The sequence below is a fragment of the Mesocricetus auratus genome, unplaced genomic scaffold, assembly GCF_017639785.1.
Source record: "Mesocricetus auratus isolate SY011 unplaced genomic scaffold, BCM_Maur_2.0 Super-Scaffold_15014, whole genome shotgun sequence".
In the NCBI taxonomy this organism is placed as follows: Eukaryota; Metazoa; Chordata; class Mammalia; order Rodentia; family Cricetidae; genus Mesocricetus; species Mesocricetus auratus.
Genome location: NW_024429186.1, coordinates 1,918,077 through 1,937,518, shown reverse-complemented (window position 1 = coordinate 1,937,518; position 19,442 = coordinate 1,918,077). Strand labels below are relative to the sequence as shown.

The 19,442-nt window shown below is 49.2% G+C and overlaps 2 long non-coding RNA genes across 2 annotated transcripts; one reads left to right on the top strand and one right to left on the bottom strand.

Moving 5' to 3' along the window:
• Window positions 1-989: 989 nt before the first annotated feature.
• On the bottom strand, window positions 990-5,677 carry LOC110343613. Its single transcript, XR_002385909.2, has 2 exons — window positions 5,378-5,677; window positions 990-1,390 (listed from the first exon to the last, which is right to left on the bottom strand). It is a non-coding gene; the product is annotated as an uncharacterized LOC110343613 (long non-coding RNA).
• A 12,088-nt stretch (window positions 5,678-17,765) lies between these two features.
• On the top strand, window positions 17,766-19,165 carry LOC121139191. The gene is made up of 2 exons (XR_005876039.1): window positions 17,766-18,141; window positions 18,407-19,165. It is a non-coding gene; the product is annotated as an uncharacterized LOC121139191 (long non-coding RNA).
• Window positions 19,166-19,442: the final 277 nt, after the last annotated feature.

The window sequence follows — 19,442 nt, the reverse complement described above, 5'->3', positions numbered from 1 at the left end:
ACAGCCGCTTTGGTTTTTCCCCCACCAGTCACCTGGGCTCTGCCACGTTGTAGTCCCCAAAGAACACACAAGATGCTGTATTAATTACGAAGCTGTTGGCCTTGCTTGTTTCTTACTGGCTAGCTCTGACTTAAGTATTTACTCCATAATTGTTAATCTAAGTATTTCTCTTACTGGAGAATAGGGTCTGGACTTCTTACCACTATGGCAGCTACATGATGACTCCCTGTCTTTCTCCTTCCCAGAGTCCTGGACCCCTAGTCCCACCTATCTTGCTTCCCTATTGACCATCAGTGCTTTATTGACATATACACAGGACTTCCCCATCACAAGTCCACTGACGAAACTGACTACAGCCTGCACTACCACGCCCGGCTAGGACTGAAAATCTTAACCACAGTCACCCTGGAGGAGAGACTAGCACTGCGGCAAAGTCGTTGCCAAACTCTACGGCAGCAGTGACTCTCGGGTGTTTCCGAGCTCTTACACCTGAAATGGCAGGGAGTGGCCCCCATCTTTCCAAGCCCACTTTGCAGACATGGTCTTGATTCCTCACCTCTGACAACCCCCTTGTTTGCTGTTTGGACAAGAGAAATTCAGGCCGCCATCAGCGACAGGGATGCCTCACTGCAGGCTCCTTAGCAAGCCTAAAGCTCTAAGAACCTCGCTTGTCCCATGCAGCTTTAGAAAGGAAATAGACAGACTGCTGGTTGGGGGATCCCAAAGGCCTCAAAGAATGGAACCCTATACTGGGATTATTGCCCTGAAGTGAGCTGGGACGAGGATCCCCTGTTTGATTTTGTGGTTTGCCCAACCTGGTCTCCACCAGAGAGCCTTCTTCATCCCCACTGGCCTTGCTGAGCTCAGTCCTCACACAGAAGTCTCCTCTGTCCAAGGCCAGATGGACAGACACCCCAGGAGACCAAAGAATTGTGTCCCTTGAAACATACCCTACATGTGTTAGATAATGTCACACAGATGTTCTTAAATGCCTATTAGGGTTTCTATTGCTGTGATAAAACATGAACAGAAGCCACCTGGATAGGAAAGACTTCATTTCCATCCCCATCCAGGGAACTCAAGGCAGGAACTCAAGGCAGGAACCTGGAGATGGGAACTGTTGCAGAGGCCGTGGAGGGATGGATGCCTCTTACTGCCTTGTTCCTGTTGGCACACTCGTCCTGCTCTCTTGCAGCAGGCAGGATCAGCAGCCCATGGGATCAGTGACCTGTGCACCCCCCCACATCAAACATCAATGAACAAAAATGTGCCACAGGCTTGCCCACGTGTCAGTTCGGCGGGGAAGGGGGGGTGCGTCTTCTCAGTTGAGGTTCCCTTTTCCAAAGTCACTCTGGCTTTTGTCAAACCAACACAAAACTAGCCAGCACACCTATGGGAAATAACATACGCCAAATATTTGTTTAGTATTTAAACATATTTGGATTCACCTGCTATTCAAAGGTACTAAATTGTGTGTGTGTGTAATTTACAGGTGTGTGCTATCATACCCTACTCAAGGTATTAAATCTTGAAGTCATGTGGTTAAGGATGCATATAGAACGATCTCTCCCCCCTCCCCCTTCCCTCCCCCTCATCCCCCCTCTGTGTGTGTGTGTGTGTGTGTGTGTGTGTGTGTGTGTGTGTATGTGTGTGTGTTAAGGACCAGCCGCAGTACTGACATCAACTAGTAGGGATAGTATTGTGCACAATTCAGGCAGGAGATGAGGTCTACACTGGAGGTCATTGAGAGTCCTCATTGCTGGTGGCTGTTAAGCCTGGGCAGACATGTGCATGCTTTTCTAGGTTGGCCTTTGGGGGTTTTGTTTTCGTGACTTGACCACTGTAAGGAGTGTTTACGCTCCTTTGTATTCGGTTGACCTGTGCCTGGCCTCAGAAGGAGCTGGAAGGGAAAAGGGAAAGGGCTGTGGGTGGGAGGAGGCAGGAAAGGAAGGCCTCACCCCTTCCTGCCCTGTGCCGGGTGCTGATTCAGCGGCCCTGCCAGGGATGTAGTCTGCAGCGAACATACAACACAAAGAGCCCGAGCAGCCAGCACACCAGGGCCCACCTTCCTCAACACCTGGCGTGATGCGGCAGGGAGCAGAGCAGTCCAGGAAACAAGACCGAGTCTGCGGTGTGAATTTTCCGCAGAGAGACTGGGGCCCAAAGACTCGGAGGGACACCACGGATGCCGTGTTCCCAGTGCTGTTTTATTGGAGGCGATTGCACGGAAAGATGCAATCGTTAAACCGTGCTTACCGGGAATAGAAGATTCCGTTTAGCAGATGCCACGGGGAGTGGAGACAGGGAAGGGCAAAGGGGAAAAGGGGACGCGGGACGTAGGTAGTCCACGCACCGTAAGGGTTAGCTCACTCCTGCTTCCATGGTGGGTGAAAACACCTGTGCTACTAATTGTTTCCCTCTGCTCTTGCTTGTGCCAAGGGTCAGAGAGCTCTTAGACACAGACTGTTCCTTCCTCAAAACGAGGATGCTGGTGACTTCTTGAGAACGCCTTCCCTACCTTCTGAACAGGCTTGGTCCCCCCTCCTAGATGACGCACGTGACACGGAGATCCAGTCCAGTCTGGTCCTTATCTGAGCTCCTCAGCTCAGGCACACCCCGCCCTACCCCACCCCACCCTCTAAGAGCCCCAGAGAGGCTGGCCCTTTCCAGCTGGCTTTGCACTGCTTTTGCATCTTCTGAACAGAGGTGGAAATGCTCCTTACCTCACAGAGTCACATGAGGAAGGAAATGCGCTGCCATGTGCAGTGCCTTGAACATCCCAACACACTCACTGTCCTTGTAGGGCACGGCACAACACGGCTCCCATGTCACACCATCATTTGTACAAAGTTCAGGACTTTGCTGGTCCTTATTCCTGGTGTGTGTGTGTGTGTGTGTGTGTGTGTGTGTCTATGTGTGTGTGGGTCAACCTTAAGTGTCATTTCTCAAGAAAGAACCATCCTCCTTTGTGTGTGTGTGTGTGTGTTTTCATGTGAAGGCCAAACACAATGTTAGACATCTTCCCGAATCTCTTGAAACTTCATCTTTGAGACAGGGTCTCTCACTCACTGAACCCAGTAGTACTCAGGGTTATCTAGACTAACAAGCCAAAGAGCTCATTGGATCTGCTATCTCTGTCCATTCCATGCAACACAGTTAGACCTGGATTTTGTTTGTTTCTTTGTTTGTTTCTGAGCGTTCTGGGGATCTGGGTGGATTCAGGCCCTCAGCTTGTGTGTCAGACACTTCACTGAGACATCTCTCCAACCTCACTTCATTTTTTTGAGCCAGTGTCTGCCGCTTGGACCTGGAGCTCACCAATGAAGTGTGGCTGGCCTTCCAGAAAACTCCAGGCATCTTCCTGTTTCTGCTAGTGTGAGATTACAAGGGCACACCATCTTCCCTGGCTTTTTGTGTGAGCGCTGCAGATCAAACTCAGGCCCACATGCTTGCCCAGCAAGCACATTACCAACCAAGCCTGCTCCCCACGCCCCTTATCACTGGTCTTGAAGAACAAAACAATAGCAGCACCTCTGCAATAAGAATGAAATGGGCAGTGCGTGTGAAGGCACTCACTATAAGCTAACGTAGAATAAATATGAATGATTGCCTTTGAAATTCCCACACTCAAAGTAGGGGCTCTCTAGATGGCTGGTTTGTTTGAACAAAGATGCCACAGAATGGGAAAAGATATTCACCAACCCCACATCTAACAGAGGGTTGATATCCAAAGTTTCAAAACATCAAATAATCCAATTAAAAATTGGGGTACAGAACTAAATAGATAATTCTCAATAGAGGAGTCTAAAATGGCTGATAGACACTTAAGAAAGTGATCAACATTCTTAGACATCAGGGAAATGCAAGCCAAAACAACTCTGAGATACCATCTTAACTCCTGTCATAATGGCTAAAATAAAAAGCACCAATGACAGTTTATGCTGGAGAGGATGTGATGGTGGGAGTGCCAACTCATGCAGCCACTTTGGAAATCAGTATGGAGATTCCTCAGGAAAATAGGAATCAGTCTACTGCAAGACCCAGCAATTCCACTCTTAGGCAAATACCCAAAAGATGCCCATTCATACAAGGATGTTTGTTCCACTATGTTCATAGCAGCATAATTTGGAATAGCCAGAACCTGGAAGAAACCTAGATGCCCCTTGGCTGAAGAATGGATAGAAAAAATGTGGTACATTTACACAATGGAGTACTACTCACCGGAAAAACAAACAAACAAAAAAATGGAATCTTGAAATTTGCAGGCAAATGGATGGCACTAGAGGGAACCATCCCGAGTGAGGTAACCCAGTCACAAAAAGACAAACATGATATGTACTCACTCATATATGGATTTTAGACATGGAACAGAGGATTGCCAGCCTACAATCCACACCACCAGGAAAACTAGGAAACGAAGAGGACCCTAGGAAAGACATACATGGTCCCCCAGAGAAGGGGAAAGGGACAAGATCTCCTGAGCAAATTTGGGAACATGGGAGGAGGGGAGAGGGAGTTAGGAGAAAGAGAAGGGGAGAAGAGGAGGGGAGAGGATGACATGAAGGAGCAGGAAGATTGAGTCAGGGGGAGAATAGAGGAGAGCAAGAAAAGAGATACTATAATAGAGGAGCCATTATAGGTTAAAAGAGAAATCTGGCACTAGGGAAATGTCCAGAGATCTACAAGGGTGACATCAACTAACAATCTAAGCAGTAGTGCAGAGGCTACCTTAAATGCCCTTCCCTGATAATGAGGTCGATGACTACCTTATATGCCATCTTAGAGCCAGTAGTTGATGGAAGCAGAGGCAGACACCCACAGCTAAACACTGAGCCAAACTCCTGGAATCCAGTTGCAGAGAGGGAGGAGTGATGAGTAAAGGGATCAAGACCAGGCTGGAGAAACCCACAAAAACAGCTGACATGACTCATGGAATCCAGACTGATAGCTGGGAAACTAGCATAGGACTGAACCAGGCCCCCTGAATGTGAGTGTCAGTTAAGAGTCGTGGGCAATCTATGAGGCCTCTGGTAATGGATCAGTATTTATTCCTGGTATACAAATGGTCTTTGGGAGCCCATTCCCTATGGTGGGATACTCTTCTCAGCCTAGACACATGGGGGAGGACCTAGGTCCTGCTCCAAAGGATATCACAGACTTTGATGATCCCCCATGGAAGGCCTCACCCTCCCTGGGGAGCAGAAAAGGGACAGGATAGAGAGTCAGTGAGGGGACAGGAGAGGAGGGGAGGGAGAGGGAACTGGGATTGACATGTAAAACAAGCTTGTTTCTAATTTAAATTTTAAGAAAATCTGAAAAAAATAAAAAAGATGTCTGCCCCTACTGGAATAACACTAATGGCAGCATGTGTGCTCACCTATTCTGATCCAGTTCCACAACTTCTTCCTTCAAGACTTGGTAACGCCTTGGTAAAGTGTTCCCATTGCCATTCCAGCCTTTCCCTCCATGCCCCTTCTCCAGGCACCACAAGGCCACAAACTCCTGAGCAGCGGCTCTCTCAACAAGCCTCGAGCTCCTAGGCGGTAACTGGCCGCATCACCATGCCTCATGAAGTACAGACTGCCGCCCTGTTTGCTAGGCTGGGGAAGCCTGTGGTCCCATCTAGAAATCACTCAGTGAGCATGGACGCTCAGCCCTGAACAGAAAGAAAAAAAAAAAAAAAAGCGAGAGGCTAAGGAAGGAATGGATCCCCCTGGAACCTGATCCCACTTAGTTGTTTTCCTTCCAGAAACCAACCAGTAGCTCTCCACAGCCTCGTCTATTTGACCTCGCATTAGCGCTAGCAACCTGACATTCACCTGCCTGCCTGCCGTGGGCTGCCGGTGTGGCCGTCTTGCGCATGGTCCATTGAGCATCTTCCGTGGACCAGGTACCATTACAGGCGACAGGAAATTAACCCGGAGCCAAACGAAGACACACACCCCCCCTCCCCCGCTCTTTCACAGGGGTGCCGCCCTATGGAAAACAAACACCGCAAGCACACAAAACTATGTGCTTGCGCCGCCAGTGGTAGGGAAGCCTTTATGGTGAGCCACCGCGCTACAGCAGGGAAGAGAGTCGCAGGTCCAGGAGGGACAAGTGACGTTTTCAACGGGGTGGCCAGGAAAGGTCTTCGTCGGGGGCTTGAAGTGTGCCACCCCCCGAAATTAAGATGCGGAGTCTTTCAAAGGCAACCCTTAACATCCTTTAGTAAGCAAACTAAAGAGGGCTCGCCTCGCGATGGGTCCCAATAATAGTTGACCTGTTTGTAGCCCGGACATTTGGAAACAGGCACAGGCGGGAAGAGGAGTGCAAGAAACTCCTGGAATACAGAGGATGTGACCCCTCTGCCTGCTGCATTGCACAACAGGGAGGAGGATTGCGGCGACCACATATAACAGAAAGGATTGAGGACATCTAGCTATAGGCCCTGGAAACAAAGCCCACGGTGCTCTTAGACTGTCAATTCCAAGTCTCTGTCACACAAATGTGACCGACTTTCACCCCCTCCACCCCCCCAGAAAGGGAGTGCTAAGACAATTTTTTTATAAATGTTTATGTTACGTCCTACGACAGTCCTGTGAAGACCAGGGATGTGGCCCAGGTGGTGGTAGATGGTTTGCCTAGCATGCCCAAGCCTTGGGTTCAATTCCCGGCGCCAATTAAAATGGACGTGGTGGCACAGGCCTGTGATCTTGGGTCTTGGGAGATAAAGACAGGATGGCCGGAAACACATCATTCCCAGGCCACCCAGAGATTCCCAGCAGCCTTGTGAGGTTTTTCTGTCATTTTTTAAATTTTGAGAGTGTAACACAGCTGTGGAATTTAACCCCTTCCATACCCTCCCTCCAAACACTCCCATATGCCCCTCCTTGTTGTGAGTTACTACCATAATGGTCTTCATCTGTTGCAAAGAGACGCTTTCCTTGATGAGGGGTGAGAACTACGCTTACCTGCGTACGCAGAGCAAGTGCCTAGAGTGTACTTAGGGATGGGGCTGATTTAGTAAAGTGTTGGTCTGTAGTCTCTCCTCCAAGATCCATGACTTCACTAGGCTTGGACAGTTGCCTAGGTTTCCATCAGTAGGCATGGCTTTCCTCCTGCTGACTGCATAGGCTTTCTGCCTTTGTTTGTTTGTTTTTGTTATTCCGGACAGGGTTTTGTCTGTGTAATCCTGGGTGTCCCGGAACTTGAACTTGCTACATAGACCAGGCTGGCCCAACCTTGAGATTCTTCCAGCTCTGCCTTCCAAGCAGTGAGATTACAGGCATGTGCCGTGAAGCCCACGCTGTCCTCAAGCTTTGGTATCTGAAGATAAGGCTGAGTCCCTGATCCTCCTTCCACCACTCTCTAAAGTCTGGGATTAATGGCCCAGTTTGAGAAAGTTGTAATCTCATTTGCTGGCAACGTGCTCCAGTAGTAATTAAGGCATTCGCGACATCTGGTGGACATCTGGTGGTACTGCGCATAATTTCAGTCAGAAGTAGAGTTCGGAGGGCCTGGTATATATATCAAGGACACAAAGGGGGACTGTTCCTAGGAAACCTGTGCCAGCTTGGCGAGGCAATGGCTTTGCAGCTCTGCTGGGGCGTGGCCCTGGTGTTATTTTACAATGTAACACGCTTCCTTTTTTTCTTTGTTAAATGCTGATGTCTAATGGGTAAGTAGCCCGCTTGGAAAAAGGCACAGAGGATGATGGGTCAGGCCCAACTGCGGCCACTCTCAAGGAACCACTCACCCTCTGGAGGTATGAAAGCACCTGTCTGTCTGCCAAAAACCTCACTTCTGGCTGCTGAGGGAGCCCTTTCGGACTCTTCCCAGCATCCTGGTGTCTTATCTGTCCCCAGAACCAACTAGTGGCATTCCCGGCACATTCCTGATGCCGGTTGTGAAGGTGAATGGAGTCACTTTCCTGGTGGGTTCCCATAGCCACACCTGAAGTTCGGGGTGCGGGGGGGTACGGGGAGGGGGGAGTATTAGCCCATTCTTCCTCAAGGCCAGGGAGCAGAGTCCCCACTGAGAGGAGAGCAGACGAGGTTCCCCTAGCTGTGCTCAGAGTGTGCGCTCATGGGGTAGGGTCCACCTTGCCAGAGCAGCAAGGCAGAAACACAAAGATTACATGAGGAGAAGGCCTTCTCCCCTTCTCCCCGTCCTCCTCTCCCCACAGCGTGAATTGACAGCCAGTCTAGAAGAGAGAAACCCTCGGCTTCCATCCTTCCATATTGACCACAGATTCCAGGTCAATTGTTCTTTGGTGTAGCTGGAGTTTTGTTTGTGGCCACACCTCTTCCTCGCCCTCCCTCCCCTTCCCTCCCTCCCCTCCCCTCCCTCCCCCTCTCCCTCTCCCTCTCCCTCTCTCTCTCCCCCTCCCTCCATCCATCCCTCTCTCTCTCCCTCCCTCTCTCCCACTCCCTCCCTCCCTCCCTCCCTCCCTCCCTCTCTCTCCTTCTCTGTGTAGCCCTGGCTATCCAGGAACTGATCTTGTAGACAGAGCTGGCCTTAAATTCCGAGATCCCCCCCTGTCCCTGCCTCCCTAGTGCTGGAACTAAAGGTGTGGACATTCATGCCCAGCTGTGACCACACTTTACAACAAGACCACAGCTCCAAATGCTACCCAGCCTCCAGCTCTAGAAAAATCTGCATTTTCCACTGCACATAAAGGCCACTAAGGACCCAGGACAAAGCTCAGATAAGGCCTGGAAGCCAACAGATATCCACAAAAAAAAAAATGGGGACAAAAAGACATCTGAGAGCAGCAGACAGCGGATGTGGGGCACTGTCCCTTCTCTGGCGGCAGCGCCTGGACACTTTGTCTCCGAATGGTCCTTCTATTTTGGAGATGCCAGATTTGTTTAGGTCCAAGGTTTGGCTGTTGTGAGACCAGCCTAGGTGAGATGGACAGACAGGAAACAAGGCATCCTTCCAAGTGACAGATGTGGTGGTGGAGGACTTCGTAGCCAGGTGTGGTGGCATATACCTGTCATCCTGGAACTGGGTTAGGGATTGAGGCCAGTTCAGGTCAGCCTGGGCTACACAGTTCCATACCCGGCTGTGTAAACAGACTGAGCCCGGTCTCAAAAAATTAATTAACTAAGCCGGTGCTGTCTGCATTTCTCAAGTCTACACAAAGCCCCTTCAGTGTGAAGCACATTCCTTTTTTTTGGCATGCTGTTTTTCTTATCTTAAAAAAAATAAGTTACTGGTCTCGGAGATGTCTATTGCATTGATTTATTGATTGATTATTTATTTATTTCGTGTGCATGTTGGGAGTGTGCCGTGGTGGGGGTGTGGAAGTCAGAGGACAACTTGCAGGAGTGTCTTCTCTCTCCTTCCACCATTTGGGTCCCAGGGACTGGACTCAGATTGCCACTCTTTAGCGGCGAGCACCTTACCTGATGAGCCACCTCACTGGCCCATCGGGACTTTTAAGTGAAGGAAAGAAATCAGAGATTATAGGCAACTTCAGCTAGAAACTAAGGATAACCCATCTTCCCTTATCTGGCTTTGTTTTGCCTTTTGTCTTTGAGACAGGATCTCACAATGTAGCCCAGGTTGGGCTGGAACTCACTATGTAGCTCAGTCTGGCCTAGAACTTCTTCAGCCATCTGAGGGCTGGCACCACAAGCTTGTACCCAACTCTGCTTCTACGGTCATCTCACCCAATACTTTAGTTCTGACCCTTGCCAGACCGTCTCCTCAGAAGTGGTGACGTTGGGTACGAATCAAGTCACCTGTCCTCTCAGCACCCGATTTTCTAACATTCTGTAGCTATGTAGAACCTCAGTCAGGCACGCAGGGCATAGGCTGGTGGGTTCACTCATGTTTATTGACGAGCTTGCTCATTCAGTAATCCATCCACTGGGAGTCACGGAAGGCAAGAGGATTCAAGTTTCAGCAGAACATGGTCCCTGCCTGTGAGTAGGCAGTATGACATAATAGAAAGCTCTGATTTGGGGGTAGGGGGACCACAGCCAGGTCCTAAGTTTGTAGGCTTAACTGAGTTTCTATTATTTCATAATTTTGTCATCTGTATAATGGAATTCATCTGTAAGTTGACCAACAACCCCAGCTTGCTTAGGTGGAGAGATTTCCGGAGACACAGGAAATTTCCAAGGTGGTGGTTTGAATGTCTTTGGTCCCCATAATCTCCTAGGGAGTGGCACTATTCTGAGGTGCGGCTTTGTGAGAGTGGGTGTGGCCTTGTTGAAGGAAGCGTGTCCCTGTGGGAGTGGGCCTTGAGGTTTCCTATGCCCAGGATACTGCCCAGTGTCTCAGTTGACTTCCTATTGCCTGCAAGATGTAGGACTCTCAGCTTCCACCCCAGCACAGCCTCTGCCACCAAGCTCTCCACCGAGCTGATAATGGACTGAGCCTCTGAAACTGTAATCAAGCCACCCCGATTAAATGTTTCCTTTATAAGAGTTGCCATGGTCACGGTGTCTAGGTAAAGTAGGGTGAGGGGATCACCTAAAGAAAAGAAGAGGGGCTGGAGAGATGGCTCAGTAGTTAGGAGCACTGACTGCTCTTCCAGAGGACCTGGGTTCAATCCCCAGCAACCACATGACAGCTCACAATTGTCTGTAGCTCCAAGATCTGACACCCTCACACAGACATACATGCAGGCAAAACACCAATGCACATAAAATAGAAATATCTACACAGATGATAGATAGATAGATGGATGATGGATACATAGATGATGGATAGATAGATGATAGATAGATGGATGGATGGATGGATGACGGTTACATAGATGATGATGAAGATAGATAGACAGAGATAGAGAGATAGATAGATAGATGAATAAGGAAATATGAAGGAAAAAGATGCACAGAAAGAACTTGGAATGAAAATATAGTTTATCTAAGGAAATGTGAGTGCATGTTCAGGGGAGCTTGGGAAACTGGGGGTTAGGCGAGAGCTACATCAAGTGAGGGGTGTAACTCAGGGATATTACATTTGTTTGCTTGCTTATTTTTATTTTGCAAAGACGCTGAAACATGCTCGTACATCCCTTAAGGTCCAGAGAGTCTCAGGCACTAAGGAGGCCTCACTGGGCTTGGAGCTGACAGGTTCAGCGTGTTTCCGGCGCCCTCTTGTGGCCCTCTTGAGCTTCGCAGGAAGAAAGGTAGGCGAGCAAGGTCCTACCCACCCAATGTTGGTAGCTTGATTTTGCCTTTTATTTATTGCCTTGTTTCCCCACCACGCTCTGATCATGTGCGTCATATCCTGCTGCTCACACGCTAGTTCGCTGTCTTTTGGGCTTTTCAAGAGGAAAACACATAGAAGGCATCACAAGATCCACTTACAGAAGACTGAGACCGTGGAATTTCCAATTGCACAGGGTCTCAATGTGGGGGTGTTGTGCTGCTGTAATCCTGCAGCCTGCTTTTCCTTTGCTGGGTAATGTTTTGCAGGAGACCATAGATTTGAGCCAGACACCTGCACCAGGCCAAACCTGTCCAAACCTTTAGCTAAGTTATAGTAAGTGAATTTTAGCTAATTGCAGAAGGCATTGTATGTAGCTAGTTACCTGGGCTGTGAAGAAGCTAGTAAACCTGTAACCAACTGGTTGGTTGGTTGGTTGTCTAGGTTGAAGCCAATCAAGTCTTTTCCATGCTTCACTATGTCTCCTGTCTGTGCTGTCTGATGCCCTCGCAATCATTGGCAGAGCCTGTTCTGGGGTGGAGGAATCCTGAATCTGGGAATCACTACTACTGTGATCTATTTTTCCAGATCAATACCATTCAGTCAAACCTGCCAAGACTTCTTGTTGTCTTTGCTTGCATGTAATCATGTTTGTATATGTGGTGTTGGAGCAGAATCCAGGGCCTCTCAAATAGCAAACTGCTGCTGAGTTATACCCCAGCCCTAAGAACTTTTTAATTTTCTTCCCTTTATGTCTGGGAGAGAAAAAATTATTAGAGGCATGGGTGAAATGGGGAGTTTGCATGTAAAACGTGCAGCTGGGCTGGATTCTCGCTTTCTGCTGGAGTAGAAGGCCCTCTGCTGTAACTACTGAGGTCAGCTAACAGCTGGCCTGAGGAGCACACTGGGAAGCTGGGGAGTATTATTGGAGTGCAGTTAACTCCCCCCAGCTTGCCAGGAAATTGCACAGGACACAGGGTAACCACGGACATCAGCCCAGACTGCAAGAGTGTTCCCATCTGGCACTGAGCAGCTGTCCATCGGGACACGGTCTGCAGATGACCTCCACCTCCTCGGTGAACAGAGCAAAGCAGTCTCTCTCTCTCTCTCTCTCTCTCTCTCTCTCTCTCTCTCTCTCTCTCTCTCTCTCTCTCTCTGTCTGTCTGTCTCTCTGTCTCTGTCTCAATGGTTTTGTTTTCTTTTTAGAGGGGAGGTCTCTTTCTGCAGTCCCAAGCTGGTCTAGAACTCACCATGTAGCCCAGGCTGGCCTCAAAACTGCCATCAGTCTTGTATCTCAACCTTCTGAGTGTTGGGGTCACAGACGTGAGCCACCACACCTCCACACCTAGAACAGCCTTTGGACTCTGAGGTTTGGCAGTCCACCATCCCCGCCCCTCCACCCCCACTAAAGCTGGCTTTCCGGTGCCTTGGGAAGGCTTCGGTCTCCTCTCCTCCGCCGCAGCAGCTTGGCGCTGCCGCAGCAGAAAGGATAAGCAGCTCTCTGCACAGTGGCGTGCACGATGCAAAACTTTGGAACGACGCAGCACCTTCCCTCCTGAAGGACAGAGGTGTTAAAAAAAAAAGCTACGGACCCATAAAATCTGTTTCCTGTGCTTAAGGTGGAGGCTGTGAGGGTTGAAGAAGCAGAACTTCGCTTATTTCCATCCATTTCATCTGCTTTAGTGAACCTTACACACACAGAGAGAAACACACACAGGCCATTTGGAAATTTGGAGGGCACTGATAATGGGAAGAGATGCTACTTATGATCAGGACAGGTTGGGACAGTCACGGAAGGCAACTGTGTCCTCCACAGAGAGCGTTAGAGATGAGGCGAGCTTCAATCAGAGCTGAACACACCATTGCCTCTGGATCCCCCCATTTGGTTCCTGTCCAGATCAGAGGTGACCAGAAATGATGGCCATCTGTCCACTATTTCTTAGGCTCCAAGCCTAAGCACGCCTGGCGTGTCCCACCAACCCTGTCTCAATCCACAGGGCAGAGAGCCGTGGTGCTTGCTTGCCTCTCCTGAGGTAGAATCCTTCCTTGTGGAGGCTGTGTACAGGATCACTGGAGTAACAGAACCAGATATTCATTCGCTGACGGCCGCCAGTAGTAGCATCAGACGATGGCGCTTTGCATAGTGTCTCAAAGAGTCTTCCTCAACGCCATACTAAAGGAGTGTAAACCTGGAGGCCAGGGAGTGTGAGATTTTGGGGGTGTGTGTGGCAATGCTCTGCTCTCTCTGAGGGCACTGGGGAGGTAGGTCTCTCTTGGCTTCGGAGAGGTTAGCATTTAATTCCAGTCCTCAAAAGACATTCTCCTCGCGTATTTGTCTATCTCCGAATTCCACTTCCATGAGTATATTAGTTGTTCAGGGGCCCATCGTATTCCAGCAGGGCCACATCTATAGTGAGCCTGTAGGGAATGGGAGTTAGGACTTCGATACTGGGTTATTACAGATACTCAATTCAATCAAATAACAGCTCTTGCCAGCTAATAAACAAATGAATATGAAGCCCAGAGGAGTTGCATAACCTAGCTGGTCAGAGGCCAAGCTGGTACTGGAACCCAGGGCAGAGATCCTTCCAGGGAAGAAATTCTTTCAGACTCCCGTGAGCAAGGGGTACCCTCTGGGAGTTTGTCACGTCAGCCTACGGTGACTCCTCCAGATCTTCGGGGCCAGCTAGTCTCGGGTAGGGCTGTGGCGTGTGCATTTCTGAGACATTCTATTGGGCAAAGCTGTTGGTCCAACTGCTCCCCCCAGCAATGGTCACTAGGCACAGAAATTACCTATATAGTTCATTCCAAGAGCTTCCGATTTGGTCAGTGGGACCCAGGAATCTACTGTAAACAAGTAGATTCTGAACCACAAACTCATCAGTCACTCTTCCCACAGATGGTGTCCTCAGCATTGCCCCGGATCAACAAGGAAGCTTCCAGGGGCTCCTAATGGATGACTGCATCCACCTTCAAGGAGATTCTCATCCTGGGAGGTAGGTATGCTGTCAATCATTATTTATTTATTTTATGATTCCTGTAGGTGCTCAAACCTGTACAAAAATTTGAGCTCCCCTGCCACAGTGCCACTCCTGGTAAGAAGCTACCAGAGGCCTGCTTGCAGAGAAAAGTCCAGTAAATTGGAAGTCTCTTCTTCTCTTGGACAACAGGACCCACTGGTTGCCACTCTACAGTTCCTGTAGGCTCCTCTTGGGCTGTTGTAACTGTGTGGTCTCTAAGGCAGTGTGAGGCTCTTCCTGGGCCTTCCAGCAATGCAGTACCCTGTTGCTTCGGCAGGTGTCAGTGTGGTCAGGAAAGTGAGATGGCCAGGTTCCTGAAGCTCGAGCAGCCACAATTCAGGAAGCAGCAGATACCTGTAAATAATCATAGTTCCGGACTGGACCAAGATGCAGCAGGTCCTGTGGCTGCGTGACAGGTCTCCCACGGACGCCGTGGGGGAGGCAGGGAGACCTTTGCGACACGGGGACAGAACCCAGGCAAACCCTACCACAGGAAGTGAGTCCAGGGTCCCACTCATCCTGGGCCTCCTGAGATCCAGTGTGCAGAGCAGGGAAGAGGGGTGATCCTCCATTGCTCTTCCTTGATTGGCATTTTAAGTATCCTCGATTCTGGTGTGTGTGTGTGTGTGTGTGTGTGTGTGTTTGCATGCAAGAGAGAGAGAGAGAGAGAGAGAGAGAGAGAGAGAGAGAGAGAGAGAGAGAGAGAGAGAGAGAGGAGAAACGGGAGTGAAATGTACAAAGGCCAGAAGCTGAGTTGCATACAGGTGTGCAAATCACCAGAAATGGGGCGTGTACGTGGGAACTTAGTTCTCACCTATGCCTGGCCAGAACTGCTCTATCCCGTCAGGAAATTCATATCGAAAGAACTCCTAAGAGATGACCCCCGATCGTGCCATGGGGTGGGCTCAGAAGTATCTTCACCTTAGCATTCAAGATCTCTCACTGTCTTATGTTGGAGCTCACTTTTGAAGGAAAAAGAAAAAGAGAACTTAGACGTTTCCTCAATCCTGCATCGGTCCTAACCATTTATGTGGTATTAACTTGGAGGTGGAGCAGATAGGGAGATGGCTCAGAGCGCTTCAGGTACCTAAAACTCTAGCTCCAGGGGTTCTGAAGCCTCCAAAAGCACCTACACGTGCAGGCGCGTGTCCACAAGCAACCACGAGTGCACAGACGCACATGCATACACACACACACACACACACACACACGCATGCATACGCACACAATTTTTTTTAAAAAATTTAAATAATGCTGGATTTTTATCTGATGGCATAAAAATATCATATAAGAATATACACCCAAGATGCAGGAAACAAAACCAGTGGTGTGTGGATCAGACAGTTGCTACACATTTACAAGTAGCTATTTACCTCACGTTTCAATATGGTTATATGTATATGTGATGTCAGCCACGGGCTTGGCTGTGATATTTGTCAGCTCACTTTGCGTTTTCAAAGTCGACTGTGATCTCATTTCTTGTTTTACAGTCTCTTCCATTCCTCCCTGACCCACACATTAAGGTTCTACCTAGGGATGAGCAGAATGTATAAGCAGTATCTCCCGCGGCAGTGGTTCCCAGCCTGTGTGTCCAGACCCCTTTGGGGGTCGGATGACCCTTTCACAGGGGTTGAGTATCAGCTGCCCTGCATATCAGGTCTTTACATTACGATTCGTAACAGTAGCAAAATTACAGTTATAATGTAGCAATGAAGACAATTTTATGGTTGCGCGCCCATAACATGAGGAACTGTGTTAAAGGGTCACGCAGCGTTAGGAAGGTCGAGGGCCGCTGCCTTGCAGGAACTTGCATTGCTACTAGCTAATCAGCAGGAAAAGTGAGAAAATGCTCGAGAGAGACCTGGAGCTGAGTGGGCTGAGTGAGCCAGGAGATGAACTCCCAGCAATCACTAACTGGAAACAGTGAGCAAGTGTACAGTCAAGCATACAAAACCCGTGGGAGGGTCTTCTAATGCTCTGCTAGTAGTCCCGTCCCCGAGAGCAACAGAAGCGTTTGTTTAAATTAAGTCTTGCTTAAATTATAAGAAAATGAGCTAATTTTCAGTGTCACGAATTCCTGGAGCAGAGCCATGAGGAGGGAGAAAGCACCCTACAGTACTGTAGGGGTGGGGGTGGGGGTGGGAGTGTGAGTCAAACATTTGGCTACTGTGGATCTCCAGGAGGCTTCCGGTATTGGTTCAGGCTTAAAACTGTGAGAGTCAGTCACTTGGTCAATAGTGCAGAGCCTCCGTCTAGCCCCCGGTGAAATACTCAGTATCTTTAAGGGAATTAAAGTTTTTAACACTCCCCCATCCCCGCAAATAAATGTAAAGAAGAAAGAAGTTAAGAGCTAGGCAGGGGGAGGGGCGAGTGTTGGGGAAGTGTTGGGGGGGGTGAGGGGGTTCTCTGTGAAAGGCTTTCTCTCCACTCTCTTTTCTTACTTATAGCTTTTACTGTTGAAAACTGAATCGTGCCTTTGGATTAGAAATTATTTTTTTAAAACGAGCAACCTATAGATTTAAAGTGTAAGGTGCGTATGGTCAATAGGGTTCAGTCGGGAGGGTCAGAATTCAAGCTCGCCCTAAGCTATGTATCGACTCTGGGTGTAGCCTGGGCTACTCGAGACAATGTCTCAAACAAACAAAGCCTTGAAATTACAGACAAAGTTGACCCTCTTTATATCGAAGGATCCCAAACAGACAGACTCGGACAGAGAGTTAGAATCCCCTGGAGTTGGAAACTAGATTGCTAAACTCTTATATCTGATAGCTCAGGGTTTAACATGGACTATCGGGAGAGAGAAAAGCGCAGAGACCACCGTTAGTAGTTGTTTGACCCCCTCCTCTAAAGACTCTCGACTCCTTTGTCTCCTGGAAACATCGAGTAGGGTTTCTCCAGGTCCTTCCAAGCATGGCCAGCCGGTTCAAGGTCTTGGCTAGATTCCTTCATACCCCCTGGCCCAGCCGTGCTTCTCAAAAACACTTAGAAGCTGAGCCAAACCAGATATTTTTTCTCTCTCTCTTTTAATTTCAAATTTGATTAAGAGGTAAATTAGGAGCTGGGAACAATCCCAACTGAACTTTTTCACAATGCCATCACTGTCACTAAGTGGCCACACATAATTTCCTGAAAGTGCGGCCACCAGATGACAGGATAATAACCCGTTGGGGGGGGGGGAGTCAGAGAAGCCCAGAAAGGCCAGCGATGCAGCAGCACCACTGCACAGACGGTGATTGGTATGCTCTGTTGAGCCTTACACGGGAGAGCAGAGCATCCAGATCGGTGACATTTGGATCGGAACTGCCTGAGCAGCTTCTCCGTTGAATTTCCAGGGTGAATGTAATGATTGAAAGTTAATGATGATGATGTTTAACAGAAAATCACTTGCCTGTGTTGGTCTCAAGTTGGATCAGGTGCCGGGGACAGTTCACCTAGTGCCAGTGACTACTCAGGGTCTCCGAGTGCCGTGGGTGTGAGCACTCCCGCCCTTTGAATCTCTGCGGCCACGTGAAAGGGGGTGTGGCTATCGAAAGGCCGCTGGACCTCATTCTTAACTTCCCGGTTGCTTTCCCAACGAGCAGTGCAAAGACCGGTGTGCTTGTTATCTTGATTGTCAGCTTGTCGAGACTGGAGAGACAAACCTCTTAAGCCTTTCTGTGAGGGCATTTCCACAGACACGTAACAAAGTAGCAAGACCTTCCTACAAGCAGTGCAAAAGTTGGCACACTTGTTACCGTGATCGTCGACTCAGGGACAAACCTCTTAAGCCTTTCCGTGAGGTCATCTCCAGAGACTATTAACTAAGTAGGAAGACCTGTGCAGAATGTGAAACAGCACTAGCCTGCGGGCCGGGGGTCCCCAGACCGAATAAAAAGGCGCCAACATCCACCGCTCCCCTGCTTCCTGACTCTATCGGCAACGTGGCCAGCTGCCCCACGCCCCTGCTGCAATGACGGGAGCGCACCCTCAAACGGTGAGCCAAAGTAAGCTCTTCCTTGTCTGGGTCGACTTTGTCACAACAGTGAGAGAAGTAGAAGAGCCAGTGGCTCCGAGTCTGAGGCCCTCAATCTGCCTACCTGTTAGAAAGGGAAGGATTTATACAACACAGGGCAGGTGAGACCAAAGTGATTGATGTCGTAAAAAAGGGATTTTGCCATGCCTCCACGAACGTAAGAGAATGTGTCATCCACATGGGAGGTTCCCTACCACTAGCACTCTCTTTTGGTTTTTCGAGACAGGGTTTCTCCATGGTGTTTTAGAGCCTGTACTGGAACCCACTCTGTAGACCAGGCTTGGTCTTGAACTCACAGAGATCCGCCTGCTTCTGCCTCTTGAGTGTTGGGATTAAAGGTGAGTGCCACCAATGTCCAGCCCCTGCTAGCACTCTTAAGTTGTGGTCTTGATCGCCTCACCCTCTCCGCCCTTCATGTCGGCATGCCAGCATGGGAGGACAAATCAGAATGTGGGGTTCCTTTGGTTTCGCTTATTTTGCTGTTCTGTTTTGGAAACAGCCCCCTCCTTATTACCACTAACTAGCCCCAAAATTCCTGAAGCCCCTGCTACCGCCCTGTATTACAGATACACAGCCACACCTGGGTCATTTGTCTTCTTCTTGGGACTGGGTAACCCTGTCTGGCCCGGTACTCACAACATTCCTTCTGCCCTGTCCTCTTCAATGCTGGAATTGAGGGTTTGGGCTGCCACACCCACCTTCTCCTTTGTGATTGTGGTTTCCATAGTTGAAGCAAGAGACAGGAGCACTTGAAAAGCCTGTTAAGACTGAACACACGGGGCTGGGGAGATGTCTCAGAGGTGAAGAGCACCGGCCGCTCCTCCAGAGGTCATGAGAACAATTCCCAGCACCCACATGGCGGTTTACAGCCATCTATGTTGTGACCTGGCACCCTCTTCTGGCCTGCAGGCGTGCATGCAGACGGAACACTGTGTACGTAATAAGTAAATAAGTCTTTAAAACAACAACAACAACAAAAACTAAACGAACGCTTCACAGCTCTCTTGTGTCAGGCATCTGGGCCTGAACCTCAGCCAGCTTCTCGAAAGAGGTGGAATGACTGTTAAGCAGGTAATAACGGCGCCTGAATGACAGAACTGGTGTGGTGCACACAAGATGGACGTCCAGAAAATTCCGGCTCGTTTTGCAGAATGCTCGAGCATCCCAGCCCAACAAAATTCAATTCTCCTCCGCCTACCGTGGGGCTTTGTCCTGGCACACCGCGTTCTAAGTTAAAATACTCTAAACTGGAGATGGATGGG